Here is a 19,888-nt window from a genome sequence, read left to right as displayed (position 1 = left end):
GTTTAGCTCACTTGTAGCCCCAAATACCTTTAGACTGCCCCACCTAATGCAATTCAGCTAGTGAATATAACCCATGCTAGAGACGGAACCTTCTGTTGTGTTTCCCTCTTTGCAATCAAGCAACGGCCTTTGAAATTTGAGACAAAACATTTTATAGAAATCCTTAAAATCTCATGACCAATCCCTGGATGCATGTGTAACATGCTATGAGCTCGTTTTCTTTGGAGGATATTTACGTATGTACATTTACCAGGTACTGTATGATGGATATGGTACGGTATGGTCTGGTTTGGTATGTTATGATATAGTAGACCATAGGGTAGGGTATGGTATGGTACTTACTGCTGGTGTAAAAAAGAAAGAAAAGAGGGAAAGGACTGGAAATTCAGAAAACCTTACAATATATGGAACTGGTGCATCCAAGAAGTCCAACATCTGATTGGGGAGTATCTGAATTCAAAAGAAGTCGGGCATCAACAAAGGCAATGCAAGCGATAGATATCCAAAATTTGTGAAGCGTGTCAAGCATAAGATTTGCATTATGATTCGTATGCACATAAAAATAGCATCAATCAGTACACATATAATATAGCCTGATCATGAAGAACCTTTTGCAACCCCCCAAAAGAAAGAATCACAGAGTAGCTTGCGCACCGGCAACATGAGACTTTGCCATTGAAAAGGTCTCATCAGAGGGATAGTTGACAGAACCCACCGCTGAAAGCACACCCTGTTCAAACATCAGAACTTCAGACTCTCTTCTGATTTTAAAGTGAATTCAAGGAAACTCTCTCTCCCCCCCCCCCCCCCCCCCCCTTATGTGAAGGTTTCCCTGCCAGTTGGTCTTCTAATACCATTGTGCCCATTCTGAAGGCAGGTGACCCCATGGACCCCGGTAACTACAGGACTATTATGATTGGTCACACGTTGGCCAAGATGTATGGCTCAATATTGGAGCATGAGCTCAGCAGATGGAAGAGGAGCAGAGACTCACAGCACCAGGGCAGGCAGGTCTCCGGAGGGACACTGCACACTGGATCACATCTTCACACTACGGGAGATCATCGAGGAGGGGAGAGCTCATGGGCATCAGATATACTGTTGCTTTGTGGATTTCCGCAAGGCTTTTGACAACAAATAGATAGCTACATCACCTCTTAAACTATACACATGTTTGAGCTGATAATAGATATATCATATGGCAATAAACACAATCAATTCAGAGCAAAGACGAAGATGTTTTGTCAAGAACCTTACCAGGTTTGGGCAAACTACTACAATCTGCTTCTCCAGCAGCACACAGGTAAACAAAGCAAGCACCTGAAAGGGAACCGTATAGGCTATCAACTTCAAAAATTATATGCTTCGCTTTCAGTGCAGAAATTTAAAACTAACTATGAAAAATCCATGCAGCCAGGCATATAGAGATACAAACTACATTAAAATCCTCACTTAAAGAAAGCTGCATAAGTTTTAGCATTAACTCAGGAACCTAAACATTGATGCACCATATTTGAAGCTGAAGCCAGAGAGTTAAAAAGCAGATTGAGTGATTGTATTTTTAACTACAACAACAGTCAATAGTTCACCATAGGTATGATTTTTCTTTTCTCGAGAAAAGTAGGCAAATGCACACGTGCCCACACACGAGATGAGATAAGTCCTGTCATGTCTTAGCCAAGCCAGCAATCCGTACGACAACAAAGATGTGCAAGAGACCTACGATCCCTCAGTAAGAAGCTTGATGCATAAACCACTATGGCAATACTCCATCCACAGGCACAGGCATGGGCCCGGGTGGAGGGGCAGGCGGGGGGTGTGGAAGAGGGGGGGGGAAGTGATGCACCTCTGCTGCAGAAGTGCCATGTAGCAGGCGGCCATTGGATGGAGCGGCTAGCCAGGTAGAACAACAGATGGTCAGCAGCACTAGCCAGAGGCCGGCAGCAAGCACACTGGTCGGGCAGGCTCTGGGCAGCCACATGTGTGAAAAACATAAAGCCTTTATTACTTGTCGTGAACCAGAGGAAGGGAGCAGTTGGTCGGGTGGGCTCTGGGCAACCTCACGTGTGAAAAACATCAAGCCTTTATTACTTGTCTTGAGCAATTAAACAAGCCAACTTTAATAAAAGGTGGCCAACCAACATGTTGGTAACACACAACAGCAAGCCACACAATGCAAGCAGGAGTCCCACTTTCCACAAGAGCTCATTATAGAAGCATATTCACCACATAACCAAGTTCCAGTTCTTCGCCGTTCGGAGGGAACAAGGAACGGACGTGGAAAAGGGTAAAGAGCCAGTGCCAAGGACTACCTCCAACCAAAGGAATCCACAATGACATTCACATGACGTGTCCTCTCCCGCAACAAGCTTGCAGCCTCAAAGCCAAGCCGGTGGAGGACAAGTGTCATTGGCAACCACACAACCCAACCCCATGGAGCAAAAAATCCCAAACCCTAAAACATAGGGTTTTGTGCAACCACTCCCTTATTACGTTCCACCGCCACATGAATATGCAAAAGACATGCTTAGGATGGCGTTTAAAATGGAAAGTGGGGTTGCCATAAGCATAGCCCCTAGAGGCTCAAAGTTGGGGAAAAACAAAGCCAATCCACATTAAAAGGATGATGACCAAATTTGATGGAACCGGAGTCTCATTCAGTATCTAGAGAAGTTCGATCGAATTTGATTGATGATCCCACCAAGATTTGTTCATTCGGACTTTGCCTTGAAGGCAAAGCAGGGCCAATGGTTTAGGTCTCTAAACCTGCATGAAAAGGCTACCTACAAGGTCTTGAGACACACATCAATTGTGGGATTCTCACCCACCGGAGCTAAATGGGGTCCTATTGCAGAGATCTATAACCTCAAGCAAGAGGGAGGGTGAAACAATTTGGAACCACACAAGATGCAAGCCCCACGAAATACTAGACGACTTATCGCTCATTGATCAATTTATGATCGGTCTCATGAGCAAGAGGCTTCATGACCATCTCTACAAGTCTACACATTGCATCTTTGATGAGTGGTGCCGCGAGGCAACTGACCTAGTAGACAACCTCCAAGAAAAGGATGTAGAAGTCGTCCACCCGAACCAAGAGACAGGATATGTGTCATCCAAAGTTTCAATAGCTAAGGGTGCCCAACTAGCACCATCTCGAGTCCTAGTCAAGGACATAAGCATGGACGAGTTGACAGAAAATCTACTCAACCGTTTAGGCCAACATTGGCAAGGCTAGCCCCGAGGCCATGCATTACAAACAGTTGCTCACTTCTATCGTCACCACCTTGTTAACTCGATGATATATAATTGCCTTGCTGTAACTTTTCACTTTTAATATCATTCTTCTTTTTATAGCAGTCCTTTGCCATGTACACTGGTTTGCCAGGGTAATAACACTCTATTTTATTTGCACTCTAATTTCTTTGCTAACCACCTCGGTCCCTCTAGCTCCCCATGCCTCTAGAGTGGCCTCTTCCACCTATTTGGTATTTTTGAATCCTGTTGTTGCTGCTACCCAGCCTGTGTGTTGGGAGCAGAGCTACAGCCTACACACAAATCTATCTTTGAAGACTGGCACTTGCCCGAGATTACTTAACGCCAAACAAGTTTATGGGATGCTGATGCCAAAGCTCGAGCATTTCTCCTACTAGTGGACAAGACCCGAGAAGCAAAAGTGTATCATGTACCCCAGTGATCAACATTTAGCAAGAGGGAATGTCATGCGCAGCACATCTTTGAATGCCAGATGGACATGGATCTCAGCATCAGCCGCCACTTAGTTAAGATGAGGAGCAAAATATGGTCCAATTTGGGTAGTTTTGTAGCCCAATAGGCGCCCAAACATGCCCAAGACATGGCCCAATGGTTGGGACACAAGTTGGGCACAATATAAACATGTTTTATGGTATTTTCATTGATGTTTTATGACTTGAAAATGGATGGCCGACCTGAAACAATCTGCCATTAGATCACTATATAAAGGAGGTCAATGGTCATTGTGGGGCATCTTTTATAGGCTTTCAGCATTGATTCAAAGGCACTCTTCTGATTCGCATTCTTCATCCACTACCCGACATCTAGACATCTAGATCATAGGAAATAGCAGTTCTCAGGTAACGCTTTCACATGGACAGTAGTAAGTAACCATTTGCATATGCATCAGTAGTTGTAAACAATTATGCACAAGCAGACCTCAGTTGAGATCTGTGAGCATCACTGTAAATATGCAATGCAATATACAGTAGTAGCCAATAAAAAAAGCTTTGCATGGCAAGCGAATAATAATCATGTAGATACATGGCTTGTAGAATTGAACGCTCCCAAAATCCAGTATGATGCAAATTGCATACTAACATTGAGATATCCATAAAAACTCCAAGTTGATTCCCAACATAGAAGGGAAAGAAAGTGCAATCACTATATGGTTACAGGTCTACTTATTAAGCTTCACCACCACCTTAAACATGTCTAGTGTCAAATACAAATGGCATCTCTCATAATGTTATCAGTACCCAATAAAAGGTGTTGGTCCTACATGTGTTGTGCACCATTATTGCCATGAAATGAACTTCTCGTGTCCACAAAACCAAAAAATGAAAACCTTACATTTTCAAGGGACAACACTCTGCATACAGTCGCTACCGTCCAAATCGAGATGGCCGTAGCTTCCTCAGCAGCTGTCAAGGCACCCTGCCTCTGTGTTACATAAAGCATGCTTAATCAACAACCACTGCCTGAAGAAAAGCACAACATGCAAATAACTAAAATCTTCTCTCAAAGACTATGGCTATGACCACACCTTAATATTACTGTGTGATTAATAAGCCAAAGATTGGAATTAACGTGTGACTAATGGGCCACAGGTCAAGATTAGAGTCAAGTAATTAGGAATTTCAAAGTCTGATTTCCCGATTTACCTCAACCACTTCTAAGCTCGTTCTGCATAGCTTTAAGTCAATAGTTCTTCCTCCAAGCAGTGTTGAGGTTTCATTTGCAGGCCTTGTGAACTTCAAAGGACGCAGGTGTTCTAAAGGCTGAAACAACAGGGAGGAACCCCTTGCTGGAACAGGAAGTTTGTAGTACTCATACAAGATTCGCAGCAGGCAATGATCCACCTGGAGATATGAAATATAAGATCAACTTCTGTATTGCAAAGACTTACCATATGGCAGACATCCCTTTGACGTATACCTCCGCCCATACAAGCTCAGGTTGAGAGTTGAAGTTGTATTCCTGCCCAGAAGACGACGCCTCCTCAGTCCCGTCATCGTCCTCAGAGTTGACACTTTGTCTCAAGCTATCAACCATGCTGCCGAAGTCAAGAGCTGATCAGTATTTCCACTGTTTGCATGGCATATGCTTTCAAAACCTTCACTACAAAGTTGACCTTAATATGAAAACAAAGACAGTAAAGTACCTGTTGACTGAATCCACACTTTCAGCGCGTTGCAACCTCACTTCCAGGTTTGAAGACGACACATCTTCAACACTTTCTTCTTGAACTGGTATCATTTGTTGGTCCCAACTCACGTCCTCTTGGTGTTCCATCAAATTCAATACTACTTGGGTTTCTCCATTACTGTGCACCTGTGCTACTGCCACATTTTCCTGCTTTGTTGCAAGTCTACTCGGCGCCTTGCAATCCTGGAGAACTCCTGAAACTGATTTACTATCTACTTGTAAAGAGGGGTTATTCAAGCCATCATTAGACCCTACCTTTTGTCCGCTAGCAGAACTGGCACCATTGCTAGGCACAGAATTTTTTGGCTCTTCCTCTATAGAGTCTGATGCTTTTTCTAGGTGGCAATTGGAGTCGGGATCTTGTCCTGGTGAAGACAAAGCACCAATGGTCTGCTCGGTTTTATGTGTGCTTTTCTCAGGATGTGATGGTGACGGTCCATTTGCCTCCACACCCACTTCCCCTCCCCCATTTTCAAGAGGACTAGCTGCCATCTCATTCACAAACTCTTTTATTCTATCCAGCCGCTCTTGTGTGATGATACTGCAACCCGTGTTTGATTGTTAAAAAAATCAGTACAAAGGTCAAAAACTAGGCCAGTATGAATAAACCACCCTGATTCAAAATAGAAGAGACCTGTTCAAGACTTCAAAATGGAGGTTGAAGAAAGGAAGCTTTGTAAGGAAGCAGTAGCACCGATAAGTGGCCAAACAAAAACGACCCAGCGGCCGTGGTGGACGACTCAGTTGTAAATCGGAATTCATGGACATTATTCCCGGTGGTTCCTTCACTAATTCAGGTACATATACACAGACTCCATACAGTGTTGCATTGTCCGCAACCTGAAAAGATGCTTCAGTGAATCAGTGCCTACAATGAGACTCTCCACCTATAAAGTGCATTCAGTGAAATATATGGAAATTTCTTAATCAACAAGATAGGTAAATAAGGTGCAAACCTTCAGAAGGAAAACATATGAAAGATCATCCCGCATAACATGGTCCTGCAAACAGCAAACAAGTTGATTACAAACTGGATTCAACATTGGATAGGCCTTTCACACCACAAGACTCACCACTAGCTCTCTCTCACACACACACACATATATCTGGAGCCAGCAATTCTATTGGTTCAAAAGGGGAACATGCAGATGTAAGAATACCACAGAAAAAGAACTCAATGAAAACTACACTGCGAAGTTATCACTAATGCTAGAGGGCACACTGATAAGATGTAGCCTTATACCTGGCCATAAACAATTTCGTTCAATTCACTTAATGATGGAGTCCGCTCCACCAAGTGGGCCTGCATAAGTCCAATCACCAGTCATTACATTACCTTTTTCCTTGCATTGAGGGCAATAAAGAGCCATGCTTTCTCCTTGTTAGTATATCAGTGTAAACAGATTTGACTCCTAGATTAAATATCATATTTCTTTCAGAATCATCAAGTAGGTAAGGTAACCTACACCATGTATAATTACACCCAAAGCAAACAGCTTTAAATGCTGTTAAAATGGCTACTAGAGGTCCAAAATGGGGGGCACTTTTTGTCCCTCTGGTGAGGGGTCCTATTTTCATGCCACATACTGCTGTAAAGATGAAAATCTTAATGTGTTCCTAAATATAAGCAAGCATTCAGGACAATATGATGACACACTTAATGAAAAGCATGCCCTAGAATCCAAATTTCTTTTGGAACTAACTTTATGCTGTAAGAGAGTTTTTTTTTTTTTTTTGCTCGCTGAAGCTCCGCCCCGTCCCTGCTTGCGCGTCCTGCACTCCTGCGCCCCCCGCCTTGTCCCCTCGCGCTTGCTCTTGCCCCCCCCCCCCCCCCCCCCCCCCGCCTGCTGTAGTTTCTGCGCCCCCCTCCCACGTTGCTCTGCCCGCCGCCCATCCTTTCTGCCCCCCTCCCTCGCTGCTGCGCCCCCCTCCTCGCCTCCTCGCTTTCGCGCCCCCCCCCCCCCCTTCTTCGCGCCCACCTCACCTCTGCAACGCCCCGACCCCCCCTCCGCCAGCTTTTCTCCTCCCCGCCCCTCTTTCGCATATCCCCCCCCCCCGCCCCCGCGCGGGATTCTCCTTCGCCATTTCACCCCCCCTCCCTTTCGTGCTAACTTCCGCCCCCAGGGGATTCTGTTTTTTCCTTTTTCTCCGGTCTTCCACCTCTCTGTGTGCAGCCCATTTCTTGCAGGATTTCCGCTTTCGCCTCGCCTACGCCTGAGCTTCAGACTCTGATGGAGACTCCTCCCGCCTCGCCTCAGAGGGACTCATCCGCAGCCCCCTCGCCCGCCCCTGAGGACACCCCCATCAAGCTTTCTCTTTCGCCGGAAGAGGAAGCGAGCCTCACCGCAGAGGTGGAACGCCTTCAGGCTCATTCCACCATCTGTCGTATAGTCGGCACTCGCCCCAGCAGAGGGGAGATCCGGGATCTTCTCCAGGCCCGCCTTCTTGCAGATGTGGCAAGATCCTGGACGTACAGCTACTGGGCCGTGGACATTATCAGATCGAGTTCGAGACCGCCCAGAGTGTGGCCAAGGTCCTTGCCATGAGTCCCCTTGACATCAGGGGTGCTCGGGCTTTCTTCAGACCTTGGCAGCATGGCTTTGACCCAGCAGCGGCTGAGCAGGGAGAGCGCCTTTTTCATGTTACAGTTTGCTTCCCTGGACTCCGCCGGGAGTATCTTCCGCTCCTCTCTCGGCTAGGAGCATTGGTGGGCTCAGTACTCGAGACTGGCCCCACAGCAACTTCAGTGGTGGCCAGAGCAGCTGGGTTACCCTCCGTCAGAGTTTTGGTGTCTGACATCTCCTCCCTTCCTAAGGTCATTCAGCTACCTAGGATAGGGGGGGGGATGGATTGATCAGAGAGTGGAGTTCTCGGGGCATTACGTCTTGCTGGATCTTCTCGAGCTCTTGCATCAGCCAGGTACAGAGGCTGATCAGGAACTTTCTTTGGTCTGGGCGGGACGGTCAGCCAGCCTGGGCAAAGGTTGCATGGGCAGTTATTACACTTCCGCTGGCTCAGGGAGGCTTGGGCATTATAGATCCAGTCGATCAAAGTAGAGCCTTATTGGGGAAGCTTATTGTTCGGGGGCTGCTTCCAAGCGCTGAGCCTTGGAAAGAGCTTCTCTTGCAACGGCTGCAGGCTCGGGCTCCCCCAGCAGGGGGCACTTGGGCACCAGAGATTCGCTGGATCTTCATAGAGATGAGGAGGACAGGCCTCAGTAGAGGATGGGAGGACAGATTTGCTTTGAGTATCCTAAGAGCTTGGGAGCTGCTGAGACCGGGGCTCTCTCAGCGACCTCCTCCTTGTGTTGAGGAGCGGGCCAGACAGCCGCTCATCTGGAGCCCAGCGGTTCGCACAGAGCAGGGTCATATGCTGGGTTCTCGGCCTCGTCTAGCCTGGGGACCTTTAGCAGCAGGCCCAGCACGCAGTTTTGGAGACTGGCAGACCTTCTGCAGTCTCCCAGAGGAGATCCAGGTGGAGAGGCTGAGTCACTTCAGAGGGGGGATGATTACGAGGGATGATATTCAGGAGGCACTCACAGAGGAGTGGTTCACGCCTTTCGAGCCAGTGGCCCCACGGTGGATGGGAGCCTTTACTCAGTTGGAGATCCTGATTGCTGTCAGAGCTTGCACTGAGGATGGCAGATGCCTCTACTTTGAGATACAGGATGAGGGCAGACTTCAGAGAGTGGAGGTGGAGTCGCCTTTGGTTGCAGAGTGCACCTTTCAGAGGATACGGGTAGTGGCCGCCGCTTCTCGGAAGTGGCATATTGACCCCGACCCTGCTGATGTGTTCCCAGATTGGCGTATATGGGCACATGCAACGCGCCCCTTGGCCCGGTTACAGTGGGACCCAGGGGAGTACGAGTGGCATGATCCTTATGCATCCCTTGAGGCCACAGAGATCACCTTTTTCCAGTATACTGTTCGGCTGGGGAGGCATATTTTGACGGCGAGGAGGATGGTCTCTCCAGCTGCAGCGGGGCATTGGCGGCTACAGGGACTCTCGCAGGAGTTCCTGGAGGATTTCTAGGCTCGGCTCTGGGCTAGTCGACAGGCCCGCAGGATCTCGACTTTCCAGTGGCTGGTCGCCCACAGGGGCTCAGCAGTTGGCACCTGGCTTGTTTACAGCGGTCTTCCGGCGGCCTGCGTCCGATGCGGCCACCCTATGGAGACACAGAGACATTGCCTTTGGGATTGCCCTCAGGCGCAGCAGATTTGGCTGCGGATGCTGCGTATTCTGGCCCCCCTCTCTCCAGAGGGAATGTTTACGTGGGGTGCCGCTGCTTGGTCGACTTCGACAGGGCCTGCTATGGGCTATGAGATGGAGTAGGATAGTCAGGCCATCAGATTCATTAGGGGCCAGCCTCGCCTGGTTCCGGCACCGGATTTCTCGTCCGCCAGCTGGACACAGGAGAGGGATTTACGATGGGAGCTCCTCAGCAGCCTGACCATCTGGTTCACCTGGAGGGCCCGGTGTTTCACGGCCTTTGAGGGGAGACTGGAGCCACCCTTCGGGGGATCTGGCAGGAGTTGATCCACACCCTGCGAGGACAGCATGACCGCATCCGCGGCGACTCGGACGGGGCGATCTTGCGGCGCCAGGCCTTTCACACCACCTGGCGCGCAGCGGCCCTTTCTACACCTTACACACGGGATCCCCCCGTTGGCATTACAGGCCACCTGTTTGGCTACCCCCCCCCCCCCCTATTGTATGATTTAGCACCTCAGTCCTTAGTACTGATGCTTGTATTTTGCAGCTCCTAGGGAGAGTCTCCCGGACTGCCTTGATGTATTCTCTGCTCTGTTTCTCCTACGAGCAGGAGAGATCTTTTGTAGCCCTACGGGCGTTTTTATATAACTAATGAAAGGATCTTTTCTCGGAAAAAAAAAAAGCATGACCTAGAATCCCTAAAGAAAAAAAATAAGTACAACTCCAACACAAACCGGGTCTCCAAGGCCCTAACTTTGTTGAGGTTCTGTTTTCCCCCAATGCAGCTTTTTTCCCACGAAGGAGAAGAGGGACGCATGGGGGGAAGGGGGGGGGATGAGAGAGAGAGAGAGAAAGCAAGTTACATTAAACATCTTCAAAAGACCCAATAGGTCTATGAGACGAAAGTTATACAAGAGCTCCATGTGGTACTTGCTATGGAAAAAGACTAACAAAAAACTCATACAAAAAGATAGACTAGCTGTACATCTATTTCATAATCAGCATGGTGTGCACAATGGTGAGCATGTGAATACAGTGAATATACATGTGAACAATACATGTCCAAGTCAGTACAAGAAAAGTAGGGCTTGTGTGGGTATGATATTATCATCCTCATCCATCCAGAATATCTAGCATAAGCAAGTTTATGATTGCTGAGACTCTGAGAGAATCGCCGAGTCCACCCTCAGTGGGGAGGTGTCTCTTATCACTCCAGAATCTCCCATATCTAGAGCTACTGCGTGGAGAGCTGTCGTCGACCTGGGGGCCGTGGACGTCAAGTGCAGCTTGTGGGCGCATTCCATGATGACTCTAGGAGGGACATGGGGGTGGCTAGTCCTACAGGGTGGCTCTTTGGGCACAAATACCTCTATGGATCACCGGCAGGTGCTACCATCCTGTATCTGGAAAAAGCTAGTAATGGTCTGCTTTGAGGTGTCCCCACCTCGGCTCCTCTCTCTCTAAAGAGTGACTCTTGGTGCCTACTGAGAGCTGTGTAGCCTCTCACCAATCTAACCTGGGCTAGACAGCGCATGTTGAACATCGAGCCAATGGGAATGACTCCCAGGTAACCTGTGCATGTGAACCACCTCTCACATGTGTTTGTGTGTGTGTGTGTGAACCACCTCTTAGAGGGGTCACAATAATATCTAGATATTTGTGTGAGGGTGACATAGGCAATGATGTTAGGAGGCAACCTTTGCAAACCTATAAAGGTACTTGTACTTTCATTGTTGAAAGCATCAATAAACCATCACATCATTTGAGTTGTGTACTCTCGCTCCCTCTCAAGCTCTCACTCTCTTTCTCTCTATATCCATGTTGATTGCTTCAACATCATAGCCATGGCTGCAGTCTATGAGCCTCCATAGCTACTAGCTGTTTCCAAGATTTAGTATCAGAGCCTCGTCCACCTGTACCTACTGCACATCAAAGCTGCAACACGATCAGGCCCCTCATCTTCGCTATCAGCAACACCATGATTGCACCAGCTCTACACAGTTGTTTTTCTTTGTGGGGCCCCTTCTCGCGTCAGTAGCACTGCCTACTGCCACAGTCGTCAACCTACTGTGCCGCGACTGTGCCTATTGCCACCTGTCGAGTGTGTGCACCACCTCTGAGCTTCACAATAGCCAGATACCATCTTTGAGCGCTCCTCTGCACCTAAAACACCCTGCTAAAGCTTCAAATTAAAAAAGGCCCTTAGTTGAAAACCCTAATTTCTTAGGGTTTCATAAGCTGAAATTTTATTTTTTGGGGATTTAGCATCATCTCTGTAAGGGTAGATACTGTCTCATTATTAATAAGAGCTAAGACCCCCTTATTCCATCATTATGGGTTCACAATAGTTTATTGAAAAATTTGATTGGACAATTTTCACACCTCGCAAACCAAGCTGAAATTCAGCTTGATGCATGAAGGCCCCTGGCCCATCCCCACACTCAAAAATCTCTCAAACCTCACCCTGGAACGAGTCATCAACTCCTTCAAAGAAGAAGAGAAGAAGCTCAAGAACAAGATAGCAGGGGGGGGGGGGGGGGCGCAGTTCCTTCTTCATCAAGGAGAACAATAAAGCTATAGCATGTTCCCTGTGTGGAAGGAAAAACTATGTTGAGAAGAACTATTACTCAAAAAAGCCATGCAAACATTGTGGTAAAAACAACCACAATGAAAAGTCCTACTACCACAAAAAGGCAGACGCCAGCATCATCAAGGACAAAGAACTTCCCACAGGGGAAGCAAATTACTAAAATGATAAATGGGCTTTCTAAAGTCCCAGTGTCTATGTGTGTTTGTTTTCTGTTCAGTTGTGTGTTGGGTTTTGTGTTTGCGACCTGATCTTGTGTGTACTCTACCCATCAGATCCCATATCTAGCATGTGATACTAAAGCCATGTGATTTATCCTTGACTAGAAAAAAAAACTGGCATGAGAAACCATGTGCCTAGATTTATCCTTCACACAGTATGAGGTAATCCCTTGAGGGGGGGATCGTTGCCAACCACTCCAAAGGGATGGAAAAGTCAATGTTGAGGCGGTCTCAGCCCCGGATCCCAATAAGGACTCTCTCCTGAGCCTCTGGGGAAAGCTATTTGAATGCAAGTCAATCTCCAAGTTGACAAAGTGCCAAACAATGAAAGAGAACTGAAGTTCACAAATACAGGATGCACAAGAACTGAAGGAAGATCATATACACCAAAAGGTGGTTACAAAGCTGGGGTAGGCAGCACGAGGCAGACCGTAGGTGTGTTGGAATTAGGGTTAGGGTTGCAACAATGCACACACAAGATAGAGAAGCTTGAGAGCACACAAACTCACTAGATTAGAATGAACAAATGTGTGCCAGATACAAAAGATAAGTACACACCCCAAAATGAGTAGATAAGAGGGTGTACATACGCACGGAGGAAAAAAACCTCCTAGTGAGGGAAAAAGTACCCCGGCGGTCCTACGTGTGTTCACACACATCACTACCATATAATGCTACAAATTCCCCCTGGAGTGATGATGTGAACATGTACAGGGTATGGCCGATCAATCCTGAAAAGGCAGTAAGCCCAAAGCTTTACGAAAAGCTTCGAACTTTTCACGAGGAACAGCCTTCGTGAATCAATCTGCCATGTTGTCATGTGTAGGCACATAGACCAAGCTGATCTTTGTTGCAAAGAGTCTTTCCCTGACATAGTGGTAATCATGTTTTTTTTCCAACGCGTCCGTTTCACATTCCGCACTGCTGCCCACGTCCGCGTCCATACACGTCGGATTGGATAGTACGGTGCCCTAAATGTTGGGCCTTTTTGGGTTTTTGGTCCGCAGACAACGATTTGACGCTTCCCCTGTGCGGCTGCTGTCGCATGTACCCAACGGTGGAATACTGTCGCCTCAGGCCTGTACTCGATTGCTATCGCCTGTAACCAAGGGCCAACGTCCAAGACACACAACTCACGACTCGCCTTCAGGACCCGTCACCCAGCCTCCCAGGTACACCCGGCACTGTTACCTGTATGAGACTCTTGAGTTTATGCATTTTTTGCCAGCAACGTGCACGGAATCTATTATCTGATGCAGCCTGCAGCCTGCAGCCTGCAGCCTGCCGCCTGCGTCCCCTTCTAGTATCTGCTGCCTGCGCCCCCTTGAACCTTCTATATAGTACACTGTACTATGTACATAGTACATACACTATAGTATGTACAGTATACTACATAGTACAGCCTGGCAACCTGCGCCTTTTTTCTACCTTCGCCCCCCCTTCCCCCTCTCATGAGACTTGAGCTGCGAGCAGTGCTGCTGGGCCATTGGCATGTGCACACTTACAAAGTTACAAGTGTGCACTGTGCACTGTGTGCCTTCCCTTTGAGGCTCTGAGCCCTCTTCAAAGTTCACACTTCAAAGTTCAAGAGTCAAGTTTGTTCAAACATGAATTTTGTGCCCAATGTCGGCCTCTTCAACCTCTAACGAAGTTCTATCTAAATTACCCCTTTTACAGATGGGTCGATCCAAGCGTCCGGAGTGGCAATATGTGATCCAAGTTAAGGCCCTTGGGAAAGGGCAATTCACCTGTAAATGCAATTATTGCCCTCATCAATGGGATGGAGGCCCGCTACGCATTCGGGCACACATTTTGGGCTTGGTTGGCCATGGTGTGGGGCCTTGCGCAAATGTATCAGAAGAGGTTAAAGATGTTTGTAGGAGGTTGCATGCAGACAGTCGTAGCGGTGTTCATGGCCGAGAGGCTTTTGTGGATGCTTTGGTGGATGATATGGGTGGAGATGTATCTCAGGGTGCAGGGTCCACATCAATGGGCACACAAGGAAGTGCACAAGTTAGCAGTAGTGCAAATGTTGGGTCATCATGTAAGAAGAGAAAGATGTCTAAAGGGAAGGGGGAGTTGGCAAATGCATGGAATGTACAAGCACGAAAGCAAGCAACCATTACAGTGCGCAGATTCTTTTATGCAGAGGACATTCCCCATTGGAAAGTGAGGAGTCCTTACTTTTTGGAGATGGTGAAGGCAATTGGACATGCTGGTCCTTCTTATGTGCCTCCATCTTGATTCTTACCATTGCTTGCGCACCATTGAGTTAGTGGATGAGGTCAAATGCATTGATCATGAGATCATGGGTGTGCGCGAGAAATGGAAAAAATATGGATGCACCATTGTTTTTGATGGATGGTCAGACACTAGGCACAGGCCTATCATAAATTTTCTTCCATGCTCCATTCATGGCACTGTATTCTTGAAATATGTGGACACATCTGGGGAGTTTATTTTCCAGCATTTAAAGCAGATTATCATTGAGGTTGGCCCAACAAATGTTGTGCAGGTATGCATGGATAATGCATCAAACTGTGTTCGGGCTGGGGAATTGGATGAACAAGAGTGACTGACCATTTTCTACACTAGATGTGCATGCCATTGCTTGGACCTCTTGTTTGAGGACATTGGCAAAATTTCTTAGGTTGCAAAAGTGCTAAACCAAGCAACTCAAGTTATCACATTTGTCACAAGGAAGTCCACAGTGTTGACATTGTTTAGAAAACTCAGCAAGAAGGACTTGGTGAAGCCTTCTGCAACTCGGTTTGCCTACTTTTTTATTATGCTGGTTACTCTCTTGGATGAGAGATGTATGCAGGGTGTGCACAAGCTGATGATTGATGATAAATTTGTAAAAATGAAGGCATCAAAGACTCCTCATGCAATTTAGGTGTCAGACATTGTATTCTTTGCATCTTTTTGGTAGGAGGCAAGAACCATTGTCAAGATATGTGCTCCCATTTTGAAGATTCTCCACTTGGCTGACAAGGAAGGAGCCACCATGGGCTTCATGTATGAGCTTACAGATCGTATGGTAGAGCAAGTGCAAAACATGCAAGGCATTGAGGCCAATAAGATAAAAGAGATCAAAGATCTATGCATTGGTAGATGGGGAATGATGCACACACCATTGCATGCTGTGGGCTATATCTTGCACCCTGTATGGAAAGGAAAAGAGCAAGATAGTGACTCAAAGGTGCATGATGGATGGATGACATTGTTGGAAAAATACACTAAGGGTGATTTGGCCTTGCAAGGAGATCTCATTCATGAGCTGGACAAGTATAAGTGAGAAAGCGGCACATTTGCTCGTCCCATTGCAAAAGATGAGAAAAGAATGCAAGAGGGTGTGAAATGGTGGGAGACATTTGGGACTTGTACACCCAAATTACAAGCTCTTGCACTTAGGGTGCTTTCTCAAGACACATGTGCCTCCCCATGTGAAAGAAATTGGAGCACATTTTCTCTCATTCATACTAAGAGAAGAAACAAGTTTCTTCCTTCTCATATGGAGAAGCTTGTTTTCATACACACAAACTTAAGGCTCATCTCCAAGATCAAAGAAAGAGGCTATGAGAGAATGAAGATCACATTGGATATGCTTAACAAAGAAAAAGATGAGGAGCGCTTGATTGCCTTCCAAGATTTGCAAAAGGCTATTGCAGAGGACGATGAGGCTTTGGAGCCTCTTTCGATTGCTCCACCCTCTATAGATGGCCAGCCATCCTCTAGCCATGTTGGGACATCATGCTCAGTTGCTACCGAGGCTTTTGAGTTTGATGATGATGAGGAGGAGGAGTTTGCAAATGAGGATGAGGAGCCCATTGATCATGCTGAGGATAAGGGGAGCTTTGATGAGGCTTAAGCCTTAGGGTTACTTAGTATTCTTTCACTCTCTACTTATGTTTTGTTTTTCCTCACTGCTCAAGAGTCAGTCTACAGGTTTTGCGGCTTGCCCACTGTGCAGTGAGCACTCCATCATCCATCTTTTTGCTCGCTTCCACTCATGTTTTATTTAGTTTCTTTACATGTTTGTCCACATGGCACAACCTACATGTGACAGGTTTTGGCATTTTCCCACTCCACACTCCCTAGTCCCTACTTATGTAACATGTTACATGATACATCATTGATCATACATGTATGATGTAAACAGGTTACAGTAATATAAAGTCCGGAGTTTGGATTTTGGCTCTACATCATTTATGTTTTTTCTAATCCCAAAATCTTTGCAGTTTCAAGTTTCTTTGGTTTTTTGTGTAATATGTAGCATGTTTTTCCTTAAATTTAGGGTGCCGTATGGTATCCAACGTATGGAATTTCTTGGGGGTGTGAACCGTACTTTTTCCATACTTCCATACCCGTATGCGTTTGCCGTATGGAAAAACTATGGTGGTAATGCACCTCAATGTGCTTAGTGCGAGCATGAAACACTGAGTTTCTCGCAACTGCTAATGCGCTCTGGCTGTCAGTGAAAATCGTAGTGCTAGACGACTGTCCAACACCCAAATCAGCCATAAGACGTCTGAGCCACACACACTCAACTGTAGCTGTAAAAGCTGCCCTGTACTCAGCTTCACAGCTAGAAGTGGCCATTGTAGGCTGCTTCTTGCTAAGCCATGATATACATGAATCACCAAGGCGAAAGCAAAACCCACTAGTGGACACTCGTGTGTCATAACATCCAGCCCAATCTGAATCACTGAAAGCATGCAGCTATGACTCACCCCCCTTTGGATAAAATAATCCAAAATACTGAGTGCCCTATAAATAGCAAAAAACCCGCTTAACAGCCTACCAATGCTTCATACCTGGGCTATGCATAAATCTGCTCAACTGTGAGACCGCATACTCTATATATGGCCTCGTATTACACACATAAAGAAGGGATCCAACAGCCTGCTGATACAAACTAGCATCAAAAGAGTCTTCTGCATCTTGAAGACTAAGTCGAGTACATGTCTACATAGATGTAGCCACAAGTTTACGGTCTTCAACATTAAACCTCTTCAATAGCTTCTATATATATTTAGACTGTAACATAACAATGCCATCATTGCGCTGCATAAACGGAATCCCCAAATAGTAATGCAAGGGCCCCAAATCTGACATCGAAAACGATGACTGCAAATCAACCTTAAAGGCTGAAATCTAATCTATATCGGGTCCCGTGAGCAATATGTCATCAACGTATAGAACGATAACCAAAAATGTATCCTTACTCCTCTTCACATAGAGGGTACTCTCTCTTGGACTGTTGCAAAAATCATTTGCAACCAAGTATGCATGAATCTTCTCATACCATGCTCTAAGAGCCTGCTTCAGGCCATAAAGAGCCTTTCTCAACTTGCATACTTTAGACTCTTCTCCTTTCACAACAAAACCAAGAGGCTACGATACATACACCTCCTCATGTAAATCACCATTCAAGAATGTAGTCTTAATGTCCAACAGATGTACATTCCACCCATGATGTGCTGCCAAAGCAATGAGACACCTAATGGTAGTCAAACGAGATGTAGGTGCAAAGGTCTCATCATAATCAATGCTCTTTTGTTGGGCATACCCCTTTGCAACAAGTCTAGCCTTGTAGCGATCAATGCTACCATCTGCTTTACGTTTTAACTTGTAAACCCACTTAGTACCAATGGCCTTCTTGCCGTGAGGAAGATCTGTCAAATATCAGATGTCATTCTTGAGTATAGAGTTATACTCATCTTGCATAGCATGCATCCAATGATCATCATCCTATGCTTCCTCAAAGGAAACTGTCATGGCCCTGTGAAAATGGAACAGCACAAGTGTGGGCATGGTGGTTGCTGAGTGAATGATTCACATGGGAGGGTGCCCGGACAGAGTTAATGATGTGTGGACATCCCTAGGTGTGAAGGGGGAAACTAGAACATTAAAATTTTAATGTTTTATTGAAGGTTGCCCGTAGGCCTTAGTGGCCCCTAGGGAACTTTAATATTTATTAAAGTTGGGGCCCTAGGATTAATATGGGGAGGGGGCAACTCCACTTTTGGAGTGCATGCCTCTCTCTCTTTTCTCTCTCTCTTCTTTTTGGAAAACGTGAAGCATACGTGCAAGAAGGAAGCGTGGAAAGCAAGAGGGAAGAAGTCGACTGCTGAAGAGTGTGTGCTGCTGCTGTTTTTCTGTGCAAATCCAGTCGTACAGTCCACGTATGCAGTCCGTACAGCCATGTACGACTGTAAGTACAGTACGGCTGCTGTATTCTGCTGCAGTTTCCTCTGTGGGTACAGGTGGCGCTGACAGCCTAAGGAGGTACAGAAGCTGCGGGCTCTGACAGAGGCCGTACAGCAAGTACAGTCACCTGTACGACTACTGACAGGTGGCTGTACAGCAGGTACAGAACTGTGCCTTCAAGTACAGTCGGGTACAGCAGGAGCAGGCGCATCATTACAGCTGCAGGTGGCGTACTTTCTGGTACAGACTGAGCCGTACAGTTTTGCAGGCGGCGCTCTCCTTGGTACAGGCGGAGTATATCGTGGTACAGCCGGTGCAGCATCAAAGGGCTGCAGGTACAGCATTGAAGTGGATGCAGAGAGGAAGGTACAGACAAGTACACTCACACGTGTGAAGCAGGGTTGTTGAAACAAGTGCCTGCAAGTACAGATTGGTACCGTTACTTCCTCCGGTGCAGATCCACGAGCTGATTTTGGTAAGCTCCGCATCTGTTCATCTATCTCTCTTTCTATTGCCTTATGTCTGTTGCAGAGAGCTATCTGGCCCCTTGTGAGAGGAGGGGTATGGCAGATTGAAAAGGGTGGAGACAGAGGTTGAACAGTGAATGTATGCATGAGCTGAGATGTTGAATCATGTGCTTGAGATATGCCAGATGTATGCTCATGGCTGCCCTGCTTAATGGTCTTGGCTGATGAGAGGGAGGCACAGAGTGTTGCTTTGAGACACAGATCTGTGTGTGTGAATCCTCTGTGCTAAGAGGTATTGTGGGCTGTCAGATTGGACATACAGGTGTAATCTCTTGGCTGATTTTGTTGTACTCTGCCCTTCATACTTTTGAAATTGAATAAAGAAATACCGCAAGGGGCGCCAAGCTTTGGGGCCAACAGGTGTCGCTTTGTTTTCAGATTTGGGCACTCTAGCTCCAATCTATTCTGTTTTCATATCTAGACTACAAGTGGACGGGTGACTGCTAGTCCACCGCACTTTGGTTCATACCAGAGGCCGGTTTCAAGGTTCCGTTGCCGGGACCAATCATCAACTTTCTGAAGGGGGTGAGCTCGTGGTTGCCTCGAAGAAAGCCATCGCTGAAAAATTCAGCAAACATGTCTGATACAGAGGATGAGTACTTCTATCATGAAGAGGAAGAGCAAGAGACTTCTCCTAAGAGAGATGTATCTGAAGATACTCATGC

General features: G+C 46.7%; 3 pseudogenes across 1 annotated transcript in view; 2 read left to right on the top strand and 1 right to left on the bottom strand.

Annotated features, from left to right (window-relative positions):
- Positions 1-19,888, bottom strand: part of LOC147637557 (uncharacterized) — an 84,002-nt pseudogene that overhangs the window by 13,180 nt on the left and 50,934 nt on the right. The window contains exons 4-13 of the transcript XR_015266055.1: positions 6,707-6,766; positions 6,420-6,464; positions 6,098-6,303; positions 5,420-6,004; positions 5,194-5,311; positions 4,920-5,117; positions 4,609-4,698; positions 1,258-1,320; positions 655-730; positions 400-450 (exon numbers count right to left, since the gene is read on the bottom strand). The product of XR_015266055.1 is annotated as an uncharacterized LOC147637557 (transcript). The remainder of the gene's footprint in view (positions 1-399; positions 451-654; positions 731-1,257; positions 1,321-4,608; positions 4,699-4,919; positions 5,118-5,193; positions 5,312-5,419; positions 6,005-6,097; positions 6,304-6,419; positions 6,465-6,706; positions 6,767-19,888) is intronic.
- On the top strand, positions 14,085-15,415 carry LOC147637559 (uncharacterized; annotated as a pseudogene).
- Positions 15,316-16,397, top strand: LOC147637558 (uncharacterized; annotated as a pseudogene).

Source organism: Cibotium barometz, chromosome 6 (assembly GCF_041138505.1).
Source record: "Cibotium barometz isolate CiBa-2024 chromosome 6, ASM4113850v1, whole genome shotgun sequence".
Classification (NCBI taxonomy): Eukaryota; Viridiplantae; Streptophyta; class Polypodiopsida; order Cyatheales; family Cibotiaceae; genus Cibotium; species Cibotium barometz.
This window is presented reverse-complemented; position numbering and strand designations above follow the sequence as displayed.